Raw genomic sequence first — 13,679 nt, forward strand, 5'->3', positions numbered from 1 at the left:
GGGCATAAATATGGATCCCTTCCAGTTGGTTGGTCAGGTAGCCGTCTTCCAAATATCTTTGCATAGATGGGTAAGCATCTCTAGCACTGCATCTGTTTGTTGAAACATCTCAACTGATATACAGACAACTCCTAGAGCCCTGTTTTTCACCATTCCCTTCAGTGAAGGTTGGACCTCTTACTTCAATACCATCGGTTCTTGATCATAAGCTGCTGCCTGAAATGGCTGATTGTCGACCAATTCTTTTCGGTATAGTGACTCTGTGGATTGCTTCTATCTTCTTTTGATGCTTTCTACATCATTCAATATTTTCCCTGTAGAATCCTTCAATATTGCAACTTAAGGGTTGAATTTTTTCTTCAGTCCTTTCAGCTTGAGAAATTCTGAACGTATTCTTCCCTTTTGGGTTTCTACCTTCGGGTCTTGGCACACTTCATTATAATACTTTGTCTTCCCTAGCTGTCCCTTGATATCTTCTATTGAGCTCTTTTACTTCATCAGTTCTTCCTTTCACTTTTATCTACTTCAAGAGCAATTTTCAGAGTCTCTTCTGATATCCATTTCAGGCTTTTTCTTTCTTTTCTGTCTTTTTAATGATCTCTTGCTTTCTTCACGTATGATGTCCTTAATGTCATTCCACAACTTGTCTGGTCTTTGGTCATTAGTGTTCACTGTATGAAATCTGTTCTTGAGATGGTCTCTAAATTCAGGTATGATATACTCAAGGTGGAAATCCTGGTGGTGTAGTGGTTAGAAGCTATTACTGCTAACCAAAAGGTCATCAGTTCGAATCCACCAGGCACTCCTCGGAAACTCTATGGGGCAGTTCTACTGTGTCCTATAGGGTTGCTATGAGTCAGAATTGATTCAAGAGTAATGGGTTTTTTGGTTTAGTATGCTCAAGTTAATTTTGGCCTTAGTGGTTGGTGCATAAATTTGAATAATAGTCATATTATAGGTCTTTCTTATAGGCATATGGATATTATCCTATTGCTGACAGTTGTACTTCAAGATAGATATTGAAATGTTCTTCCTGATGATGAATGCAATGCCATTGCTCTTCAACTTGTCGTTCCTGGCATAATAGACCATATGATTGTCTGATTCAGAAAGGCCAGTACTAGTCCATTCCAGCTCACTAATGCCTAGGATATTGATGTTTATGTTTATCCATTTAATTTTTGATGATTTCCAATTTTCCTAGATTCAGAGTTTGTACACTCCACATTCTGATTGTTAATGGATATTTGCAGCTGTTTCTTCTCATTTTGAGTTATGCCATATCAGAAAATGAAGGTCCTAAAATCTTGGCTCCATCCACATCATTAAGGTTGACTCTACTTTGAGTAAGCAGGTCTTCCCAGTCATATTTTGAGTGGCTTCCAAACTGAGGGGCTCATCTTCCGGCACTATATCAGACAATGTTTCACTGTTATTTATAAACCACTAAGGCCAAAGATGACGAAATTGAAGATTTTTAACAATTCTGCAGTCTGAAATTGATCAAATGCAATTAGTGTGCCTTGATAATTACTGGTGATTGGAATGCAAAGATTGGAAACAAAGAAGGATTTGTAGTTGGAAAATATGGCCTTGGTGATGGAAACCATACCAAAGATTGCATGACAGAATTTTGCAAGACCAACAACTTCTTTATTGAAAATACCTTTTCTTTTTTAACAATGTAAATGGTGACTGTACACGTGGACCTCAGCAGATTGAATACACAGGGTTCCACATCTGTGGAAAAAGTCGATGGAAAAGCTCAATATCGTCAGCCAGAACAAGGCCAGGGGTGACTGCAGAACAGGCCATCAATTGTTCAAATTCAAGTTGTAACTGAAGAAAATTAGAGCAAGTCCATGAGAGCCAATGGAGCATATTCCACCTGAATTTAGAGACCATCTCAAGAATAGATTTCACACATTGAACACTAATGACTGAAGACCAGATGAGTTGTAGAATAACATCAAGGACATCATACATGAAGAAAACAAGTCATTAAAAAGACAGGAGAGAAAGAAAAGACCAAAATGGATGTAAGTCAAGACTCTGAAACTTCCTCTTGATTGTAGAGTAGCTAAAGCAAAAGGAAAAAATGATGAATTAAAAGAGCTTAACAGAAGGTTTCAAAGGGCAACTCGAGAACACAAAGGAAAATATAATAGTAATATATGCAAAGACCTGGAGATAAAAAACCAGAACACGCTCTGCATTTCTCAAGCTGAAAGCACTGAAGAAAAAATTCAGGCCTCCACTTGCAATATTAAACAACGCAGGAAGCATCAAAAGAAGATGGAAGGAGTACACAGAGTCAATATACCACAAAGAATTGGTCAACGTTCAACCATATCAGGAGGTAGCATATGATCAGGAACCAATGGTACTGAAGGAAGAAGTCCAAGCCACACTGGAGGCATTGGTGAAAAACAAGGCTCCAGGAATTGACAGAATATGAATTGAGATGTTTCAACAAACAGATGCAGCACTGGAATTTCTCACTTGTCTATACCAAGAAATTTGGAAGACAGTTACCTGACCAACTGACTGGAAGAGATCCATATTTATGCCTATTCCAAAGAAAGTTGATCTAACCAAATGCAGAAATTATCAAACAATATCATTAATATCACATGCAACTAAAATTTTGCTGAAGATCATTCAAAAGTGGCTGCTACAGTATATCAACCAGGAACTGCCAGAAATTCAATTTCTGAATTCAGAAGAGAACGTGGAACCAGGGATATCATTGCTGATGTCAGATGGATTCTGGCTGAAAGCAGAGAATTCCAGAAAGATGTTTACTTGTGTTCTATTGACTATGCATAGGCATTTGACTGTGTGGATCATAACAAATTATGGATAACATTGCAAAGAATGGAAATTCCAGAACACTTAATTGTATTCATGAGGAACATGTACGCAGATCAAGAGGCAGTTGTTTGAACAGAACGAGGGAATACTGCATGGTTTAAAGTCAAGAAAGGTGTGCATCAGGGTGGTATCCTTTCACCATACCTATTCATTCTGTATGCTGAGCAAAGAATCCTAGAAGCTGGACCATATAAAGAAGAACATCAGGATTGGAGGAAAACTCATTAACAACCTGCGTTAAGCATATGACACGACCTTGCTTGCTGAAAGTAAGAGGGCTTGAAGCGCTTACTGATGAAGATCAAAGACCACAGCCATCAGTATGGATTATACCTCAACATAAAAACCAAAAACCAAACCCGTTGTCATCCAGTCGATTCCAACTTATAATGACCCTATAGGACAGAGTAGAACTGCCGCATAGAGTTTCTAAGGAGTGCCTGGTGGATTCGAACTGCCAACCTTTTGGTTAGCAACTGTAGCACTTAACCACTATGCGACATACCTCAACATAAAGAAAACAGAAATCCTCACAACTGGACCAATAAGGAGTACCATGATTAAAAGAGAAAAGACTGAATTTGTCAAGGATTTCATTTTACTTGGATTCACAAACACTCATGGAAGCAGCAGTCAAGAAATCAAAAGACAGGGACTTCCCACCAACATGGTGGCATAGACAGAAGCACCACGCTGTTCCTCCACAGCAAAGATCCGAAAAACTAAGTAAAACACAGGCTAATGTCATTCCTGGAACCTGACGTGCCAAACGAAAGAGATAGAGAACTCAGCCAAGCACCGAATGGAATAAGAAACTGAAAGAGGATGAAGAGCAAGGAGAAATATATGCGGAGGGCCCCATCAGCTAAGGCAGCACGATCCGCCATCTTGGACTCCTGTCAGGGATGGGCAAACAGGGAGCACGAGGAAGCAGCTTTGCGGAATTCCCAGCAAGAGACAGAGCACCCAGAAACCAGTGATACAGGCTTTCCCACCCCCATTCTCTCTCCAATGCTCTACCTCTGAGCTTCCTGACTGGCTCTGGTGGCCAAGCCACCAGAGCCAGTCAGGAAGCCAAGCCTCTGTGCCACTTAGATTCACCCCACCCACATCAGAAATCAGCAGACAGGGAGTACAGGAAAGCAGCTTCACGAAGCTCCCAACAGGAGATGAGCACCTGGTAACGAGTGATTTACGCTTTCCTAGCCTTCCCCTTCTTCCCCCAACTTCAGCCTCCTCTGCCTCCCTCCAGCCACAGTCTCTTGGCCAGGAGGCAACTGCTTTGGCCTTAGGCTGCTTGAATTTGCCCTGCCCACACTGGCTGGGCCCCTCTGCTGGTATTGCTTCTTTCCGTCTCTTTTGGTTTCCTCTGTGCCTCCTACCACCTCCCCCTCCTTACTCTGGAACACCTGGCTCTGTGTGCCATATTTACTTCTTCTTGGAAGGCTGTGAAGCCACACTCAACTGGGGAACCACTCCCCTGGCCCATGACACCATGCTGGTGGGATCCCGGGGGACTTTTTTGCCTTGTTTTGCTTTGTTCTGATTTGTTTGTTTCCTTTTTTCTTTTCACAGCTTGGGAGCCACTTCTAGCTAGGCTGCACTGCATGGCTTAGGAGATACTACCCAAGTCTGCGCAGCTTCATAGGTGGGATCCGTGGGGGCATTTCTTTCTTTCTTTTGTATTGTTTTCTCTCTTTTTCCCCTTCTGTCTGTCTTCATTTCTCGGTTCTTTTCTCTACACTTACCTTGTTTTCCTTTCTTCTCAATACCTGGTGCAGTGTGACTGCTATACTCCCTCTAGCCAGGCTACACTGTGCAGCCTGGGAGCCACTTCCCCAATCTTAGCAGCCCCACCAGTGGGACTCCAGGACTCCCGGGGGCTTTTATTTTACAAATTTTTATCTAGTTATTTCTCTCTCTCTCTCTCTTTTTTTTCTTTTTGCTTTTCTCCATTTCTTGGTTTTTCATCTCTCCACTTCAAAGGTAAGCTCCCTTAGCACTCTTTTTTTCTCTCTTTCTTTGTTTGCTTACTTGTTTTTGGCTCCTGTTTTTCTCTCCTCTCTCTCCTCTTTCCCATACTGTTATTAGCTTCACACATCACAGCCTCCCCCCCTTCCTGCCTACCTGTACCATGCACTGAATATCACATCTCCAAGCAGCACAGGCATGGCCTACTGGAACCTGCCCAGCACTGATTCATGGCCCACCCTGTCAGCCCTTGTACATGCCATATACAACCCATCCTAGCCCCTCCTCTTCAGCTGGACATGCCCTGCTGCACCATAGCTGAATGACTGGTCCTGCCCATTGGACAAGGAGTTGAAAAGTATCATGACTACAGATGAACAAACAACAAAGGGCGCACAGCCCACCTGCTCAGGCATAACCAAATAAAACAAAAAAGCAGGACAAAACAAATCCACAACCAAGAAACAAAGAAAATAACTACCGAATGTCCCGAAGCCAGCAGACAATTTCAAAGTACATAAAAAAATAGGACAGGATGGGTCCAGTAGGCATCCAAAATAAAACACCAGATGACTTTCCAGTAAAAGAAAAGGCACTAGAACTACCTGCCAGGGAATTCAAATCTCTAATATTCAGAGCAATCCAAGAGTTGAATCAAAAGGCAGACAGAAATGAGGAAAAAATAGACAAATTTATGGAAAAGGCAGACAAATTAATAGAAAATACAGACAAAAAATGGAAGAATTCAGGAAAATAATACAGGAACAAAATGCCAAAATAAAAACACAACTAGAAATCATACAAAAACAACAATTAGAAATCCAAAAGATAAGCAACAAGATTTCAGAAATGGACTGTGTCATAGAAGGGCTGAGGAGCACATTTGAAATGATGGAAAACAGAATCAGTGAAATTGAAGACAAAAACTTGGATACAAGTCTGTCTGAAGAAAAATCAGAAAAAAAGAATGAAGAAACCCTAAGAATTATGTGGGATACAATCAAAAGCAAAAAGTTACAAACAATCAGAGTTCCAGAACAGGGAGGAAAAAAAGGAAAACACAGAGAGGATCATTGAAAATTTGCAACAGAAACCTTCCCTAATATCATGAATGATGAAAAGCTGACCATCCAAGAAGGTCTACGAACCTCATATAGTATTGACCCCTTAAAAAAAACACCAAAGCATATCATAATCACACTCACTAAAATCAAAGACAAAGAAAAAATCTTGCGAGCAGCTCGAGAAAAACAAAAATTCACATACAGAGGAGAAACAATCAGACTAAGCTCTAATTATTTACCAGAAATCATACAGGCTAGAAGGCAATGGGATGACATATTTAAAACCTTGAAAGAAAAAAAAAAATTGCCAACCAACAATAACATATCTTGCAAAACTTTTGTTCAAATATGATGGTGAAATTAGGACATTTTCAAATCAACAGAAATTAAGGGATTATGTAAAAACCTAACCAAACTTACAAGAATTATTAAAGGGAGTCCTTTGGTCTGAGAACTAACAACATCAGACCACAAACGGAATCTAGGATGCAAGATTGTACCAGCCAGATACCAATCTAGGAAATGAACTCTCAAGGACTATCCAAAACCAAAACAATTGCAACAGGGAACCAGAGAGGTTAATCTGTAAATGACAACAATGTCAGAACAATAAAAGAGAATGATATAGGTATAAAACTTCCTAATGGAGAGGAAGGCAAGGTGATACCAAGTAATAATAGAAACATATTACCTAGAAGACAAGGGTAAATTTCAAGGTAAACACAAAGAAAGTTAACAAACCTACTCATCAAAATAAAGAAGAAAAACATAAAGTCTCAATAAAAACAAAAACTACAAAAACAAAAGAAATCCACAAAAAAAAGGAACTCAGCACAGGACAGTAAGAGGAACAAAGAAAATGTTAGCACCACACACACACAAAAAAAACTACAATGACAACAAAAAACTTAAGGATAAAGAACAACAATGGATCTGTGAAGCATCTCATAACATGGATGCATCTGGAGGACATTATGCTGAGTGAAATAATTCAATCACAGAAGGACAAATATTGCATGAAACCACTACTGTAAAAACTCGTGAAAAGGCTTACATACAAAAACAATATTTGATGATACAAGGGAGGGAAGGGGTAGGGGTGGAAAAAATACTTAAAAGACAATAGATAAGTGGAAACTTTGGTGAAGGGTAAGACAGTACACAATACTGGGGAAGCCAGCACAACCTGTACAAGGCAAGGTCATGGTAGCTCCATAGACACATCCAATCTCCCTGAGGGACTGAATTGCTGGGCTGAGGGCTGTGGGGACCATGGTCTTGGGGAACATCTAGCTCAATTGGCATAACACAATTTATAAAAAAAATATGTTCTATATTCTACTTTGGTGAGTAGCTTCTGGGGTCTTAAAAGCCTGTGAGCAGCCATCTATGATACTCCACTGGTCTCACCCCTTCAGGAGCAAGGAAGAATGAAGAAAACTGAAGATACAAGGGAAAGATCAGTCCAAAGGACTAACGGACCATATCTACCATGGTCTCCAACAGATTGAGTCCAGTATGAGGTGGTGACTGGCTACCACCACTGACTGCTTTGACAGGGGTCACAATAGAGGGTCCCTGGCAGAGCTGGAGAAACATGTAGAACAAAATTCTAACTCGAAAAGAAAGACCAGGCTTGCTGGCCTGACAGAGACTGGAGAAATCCTGAGAGTATGCTCCGGACACCCTTTCAGCTCTGTAATGAGGCCACTCCTGAGGTTCACCCTGCAGCCAAAGATTGAACAGGTCCATGGAATAAAACAAAACTGAAGGGGGTGCACCAGCCCTGGAGCAGGGACTAGAAGGCAGGAGGGAACAGGACAGCTGATAATAGGGAACCCAGGGTTGAAAAGGGAGAATGTTGACATGTAGTGGGGCTGTTAACCAATGTCATTCAACAATGTGTGTACTGTTTGATGAGAAACTAGCTCGTTCTGTAAACTTTCATCTAAAGTTCAATTAAAAAACATACATGTATATTGAAAAAAAAGAAGTCAAGAGACATATTGCATTAGGCAAATCTGCTGCAAAAGGCCTCTTTAAAATCTTAAAAAGCAAAGTTGTCGCCTTGAAGACTAAGGTGGACCTGACCCAAACCATGGTGTTTTCAATAGCCCCATGTGTATATGAAAGCTAGACAATGAATAAGGAAGACCGAAGAATTGACTCCTTTGAATTGTGGTGTTGGCAAAGAATATTGAATATACCATGGACTGCCAAAGAACGAACAAATCTGTCTTGGAAGAAATACAGCCAGAATGTTCCTTTGCAGTAAGGATGGAGAGACTATGTCTCATATACTTTGGACATATTATCAAGAGGGCTCAGCTCCTGGGGAAGAACAACAAGCTTGGTAAAGTAGAGGGTCAGTGAAAAAGAGGAACACCCTCAATGGGATGCATTGATACAGTGGCTGCAACAATGGGCTCAAGTATAATGATTGTGAGGATGGCATAGGACAGGGCAGTATTTTGCCCTGTTGTGCATAGGGTCTCTATGAGTCAAAGCCAACTCAATGGCACCTAACAACAACAACATCCTCAAGGTCATATTTTGGCTCTTATAGACTTGTTCTAATTTGCTTCAGCTTCACCTTGAACTTGCATATGAGCAATTGATGGTCTTTTCTGAAGTCAGCCCCTGGCCATTAGAGAAGTGCAAATCAAAACTACCTTGATTATTTTAGTTATCTAGTGTTGCTGTAACAGAAATTCCACAAGTGGATGGCCTTAACAAAGAGAAATTTATTCTGTCACAGTCTAGTAGGCTACAAGTAGAAATTCAAGGCATCAGCTCCAAAGGAAAGCTTTCTGTCTCTGTCGACTCTGGGGGAAGATACTTGTCATCAGTCTTCCCCTGGCCGAGGAGCTTCTCAGCGCAGGGACCCTGGGTCCAAAGAACACACTGTTCTCCTGGCTCTGGTTTCTTGATAGTATGAGGTCCCCCTGTCTCTCTGCTTATTTCTATCTTTTATATTTCAAAAAAGATTGGCTTAGGACACAATCTAGTCTTGTAGATTAAGTTCTGCCTCATTGACACAGCTGCCACTAATAGCATCGCATTAACATCATAGAGATAGGATTTACAACACATAGGGAAATCACATGAGATGATAAAATGGTGGACAATCGCACAATACTGGGAATCATGCATGGCCTAGTCAAGTTGATACACATATTTTGGGGAACACAATTCAATCCACGACAGTGAGATACCATCTCACCCCGACATTACAAGCACTAATCCAAAAAACACAAAACAGCAACTGGTGGAGAGGTTGTGGGGAGACTGGAACTTTTATGCACTGCTGGTGGGAATCAAAAATGGTACAACAACTTTGGAAAACAATATCCTTAAAAAGCTAGGAATAGAAATACCATAAGATCCAGCAATCCCACTCCTAGGAATACACACTAGAGAAATAAGAGCTGTCACTTGAATAGACATATGCACACCCATGTTTATTGCAGCACTATTCACAATAGCAAAAGAATAGAAACAACCTAAATGCCCATCAACACACAAGTGGATAAACAAATTATGGTAAATACACACAATGGAATAGTATGCAAAGATAAAGAACAATGTTGAATTCAAGAAACATCTCACAACATGGATGAATCTGGACGGCATTATGCTGAGTGAAATAAGTCAGTCACAAAAGGACATATATTGTATGAGATCACTATTATAAGACCTCAAGAAAGGCTTAAACACAGAAAAAAAGCATTCTTGGAAGGTTAAGAGTGTGGGGAGGGGAAGGGGAGGGAAATCATTAACTATATAGTAGACAAGTGTCAACTTTGGTGAAGGAAAGGACAACACACAATATAGGTGAATTTAGCACAACTGGACCAAAGCAAAAGCATAGAAGTTTCCTAGACACATCCAAACACTTTCAGAGACTCAGTATCTGGGCCTGGGGGCTGGGAACCATAGTCTCAGGGGACATCTAGGTCAACTGGCATAACATAGCTCGTAAAGAAAATATTCCACATCCTTCTTTAGTGAGTAGCGTCTGAGGTCTTAAAAGCTTGACAGTGGCCATCTAAAATATATCTATTGGTTGTCATCCCATCCAGAGCAAAGGGTAATAAGGAAAACCAAAGACACAAAGAAAATATTAGTCCTAGGTACGAAAGGACTGCATGAACCACAGACTCCAAAAGCCTGAGCCCAGAAAAACTAGATGGTGCCCAGCTACCACAACCAACCCCTTTGACAGGGATCACAACAGACAGTCCTGGGCAGAACAGGAGAAAAATGTAGATCGGAGTTTAATTCATGAACAAAGACCAGACTTACTGGTCTGATAGAGACTGGAGGAATCCCCAGGACTAGAGCCCCTAGACACTCTGGGTAACTCAGAACTGAAACCATTCCTGAAGGCTGCGTTTCAGACAAAGATGAGACAGCCCTATTTTAAAAAAAAAAAAAAAAAAACACGTGAGGAATGTGCTTCTTAGTTCAATCAAATATACGATACTAAATGTGCAATGCTGTCCAAGAGCAGGATGAAGGGACACAGGAAATCCGTGGTGGAAAGCAGGAGCATGCTGTCACATTTTATGGATTCCAACCAATGTCTCAAAACAATATGTGTTTAAATTTTTGAATGAGAAATTGGGCTGTAAACTTTCACCTAAACAACAATAATTTTTTTTTATAAAAAAAAAAAAGAAAGCAATACAATTTACAATAGTATCAAAAAGAATAAAATACTTAGGAATAAATTTAATCAAATATCTGAAAGACTTGTACATTGAAAAGTACTAAACATTGTTGAAAAATTATAGATGACCTAAGTAAATGAAAGGAAGCCCTCTTGTCATAATGCTAAAGAGCTCAGTTGCTGACCAAAAGGTCGGCAGTTCAAATTCACCAGCTGCTCCCTGGAAACCCTATGGAGCAGTTCTACTCTGTCCTGTAGGGTTGCTATGAGTAAGAATGGACTCGAAGGCAACGGGTTTGGTGTTTGGTTTTGTAAGTAAAAGAAAAGACATCTCATGTTTATGGATTGGAAGACAATATTATTAATATGTTGACACTACCAAATTCGTCCTCATATTCAACACAATATCTATCAAAACCTCAGTTGCCTTATTTGCAGAAATTGACCGATCCTAAATTTATATGGATGTACAACAGACCCAGAATACCAAAACACACTTGGATTAGAATAACTAAGTTGGAGAACTCATACTTCCTGGTTTCAAAACTTACTTCAAAGCTACAGTAGTCAAGACAGTGTGGCATTGACATAAGAATAGAATAGAATTGAGAGTACAGAAATAAATGCTTAAATTTATGGTTGATACCAAGAAAATTCAATGGGGATGGAATAGTCCTTTCAACAAACACTGCTGGGACAGGTGGATATTCACATAAAATAGAATTAAGTTAATAGCTGTGATGATCTTTTATGCATAATTGTGGGTAGTCTATAGTCCCCAGTTATTCAATCAAACACTAAGTGTTGATATGAAGGTGTCGTAGATTTGATGATTAAAGTCTATACTCTGTTGACTTTAAGTAAGAGAGACTGTCCTAGATAAAATGGGTAGGCCTGATTCAATCAGTTGACAGACTCTAAAAGGAGAGTTGAGAATTCCCTGAATGTAATGGATTGAATTGTATCCCCCAAAAGATATGTTTAAGTCCTAGACCCTGCACCCTCGTGAGTATGACCTTATTTGGTGAAACAGAGTTTCTTTCTTTTTTTTTTTTTGCGAATGTTATCAGTTACTGATCATATCAGAGTAGGGTGTGTTCTAAACCCTTTTGAGTGGTGTCTTATAAAATGGGAGTCACACATAGGGGAAATTCAACATGTGAGGATCCATCTACAAGTCAAGAAATGCCAAGAAGCATCTAGGGCTACAGAAGCTCAAAGAAATAAGGAAGGATCTTCCCTCAGATCCAACAGAGAGAGAGAACATAGCTTTGCCAGTGCCTTGAATTTGGACCTCTGGTCTCCAGAACATTGAGTCCCTGTGTGGTGATGGGTAAGCGCTCTAGGAAACAAATACAGTATCTAAAGGCTTAAGATTAAAATGTTAGAGTGGACATATCATGTAAGGGCTGTCACCCGAAGTTGGAGCTTCCAGAGATGCATCTTTTACCATGACTGTGAAAAATACATTTGTGAATGGATGCCCAGCATCCTTTAAGAGCTCTGTAATTGCTCGTTTGTATAGGTCAAAAGTTACAATGGAAACTTCTACCATTGAATGGAGATCCCTAATAGCAATGGGGATAATGGGATCTCAAGGTCTCAGGGGGAAAATGTTAAAGAACTAAATTGCCAAAGATAAGGTGAACAGGGTTAACATGATGGAAACTGGAGATGAAGTGGTAATCAGAATAGTATTACTTTCAGAAACGTATGACATTGACTAGTTAAGCATGGTGTCCCTAGAAAAATTAGATGGATAGTTTACTAAATTCTTATTTCATCTGTATCAATGGAAGAATTTTAGGTCGAGTCAACAGAGGTCTAAATTACATCATCAAAACAGAAAGTCAGGGCCCATGAATCAATTATCAGACTTTAACTAGTTTACAGACCCAGAACCCCTTGAATGAAGGAGCAGCTGGGTGTCCCTGAGGAAGGACACTGCTCACAGTCCTAAAAATTTATACTGTTAGTCTTTCTCCCAGACTTCCCCAAAGGGATCTATGGTAATTTACCAAAGTGAGTGCAAACCGGGGAAAGGGAAGTAATCACACTTTCCATAGATTACTGGATATTGGCTCTAAAACTGATACTGACACCTGAAGACCCAAATGTCACTGTGGTCTATCTGTCAGAGTAGGGGTTTATGGAGGTCAGGTGGTCAAAAGAGTTTTAGCTCTGGTTCATCTCACAGTGGGTCCAGTTTGTCCCTGAACCCATTCTGTAGTGATTTCTCCATTTCCAGAAAACATAATTTGAATTGACATACTCAGCAACTGGCAGAATTCCCACATTGGTTCTCTGACCTGTGGAGGGAGACCTATTATGGTAAAAAAGAAAAAAAAAAAAGAATTCAACTGTGTGGATCATAACAAATTTTGGATACCATTGCAAAGAATGGAAATTCCAGAATCCTTAATTGTGCTCATGAGGAACCTGCACATAGACCAAGAGGCAGTTGTTCAAACAGAACAAGGGTATATGCGTGGTTTAAAATCAGGAAAAGTGTGCGTCAGGGTTGTATCCTTTCACCACACTGACTCAATCTGTATTCTAAGCAAATGATCCAAGAAGCTGGAATATATGAAGAAGAACATGGCAGCAGGATTAGAGGAAAACTCATTAACAACCTGTGATATACGAATGACACAACCTTGCTTGCTGAAAGCAAAGGAGGACTTGGAGCACTTACTGATGAAGATGAAAAACTACAGCCTTTGGTATAGATTTCACCTTAACATAAAGAAAACAGAAATCCTCACTGCTGGACCAATAAGTAACATGATAACCAGAGAAAATTTTGCAGCTGTCAAGAATTTAATTTTACTTAGATCCACAATCAATGCCCATGGAAGCAGCAGTCAAGAAATCAACAACTTATTGTGTTGGGCAAATCTGCTGCAAAAGACCTCTTAAAAGTCTTAAAAAGAAAAGACATCACTTTGAGGACTAAGGTACACCTAACCCAAGCCATGGTATTTTCAGTCGACTCATAAGCTTGTGAAAGCTGGACAATGAGTAAGGAAGACTGAAGAAGAATTGACTTCTTTGAGTTATGGTGTTGGCAAAGAATATTGAATATACCATGGACTGCC

The 13,679-nt window shown here is 40.1% G+C and overlaps 1 protein-coding gene across 14 annotated transcripts in view; it reads right to left on the reverse strand.

Annotated features, from left to right (window-relative positions):
* The window catches only part of LOC126068915 (putative P2Y purinoceptor 10), a 233,339-nt gene that overhangs the window by 188,443 nt on the left and 31,217 nt on the right, over positions 1-13,679 (reverse strand). The gene's annotated exons all lie outside the window — the stretch shown is intronic.

This window comes from Elephas maximus, chromosome X (assembly GCF_024166365.1).
Source record: "Elephas maximus indicus isolate mEleMax1 chromosome X, mEleMax1 primary haplotype, whole genome shotgun sequence".
NCBI classification, from domain to species: Eukaryota; Metazoa; Chordata; class Mammalia; order Proboscidea; family Elephantidae; genus Elephas; species Elephas maximus.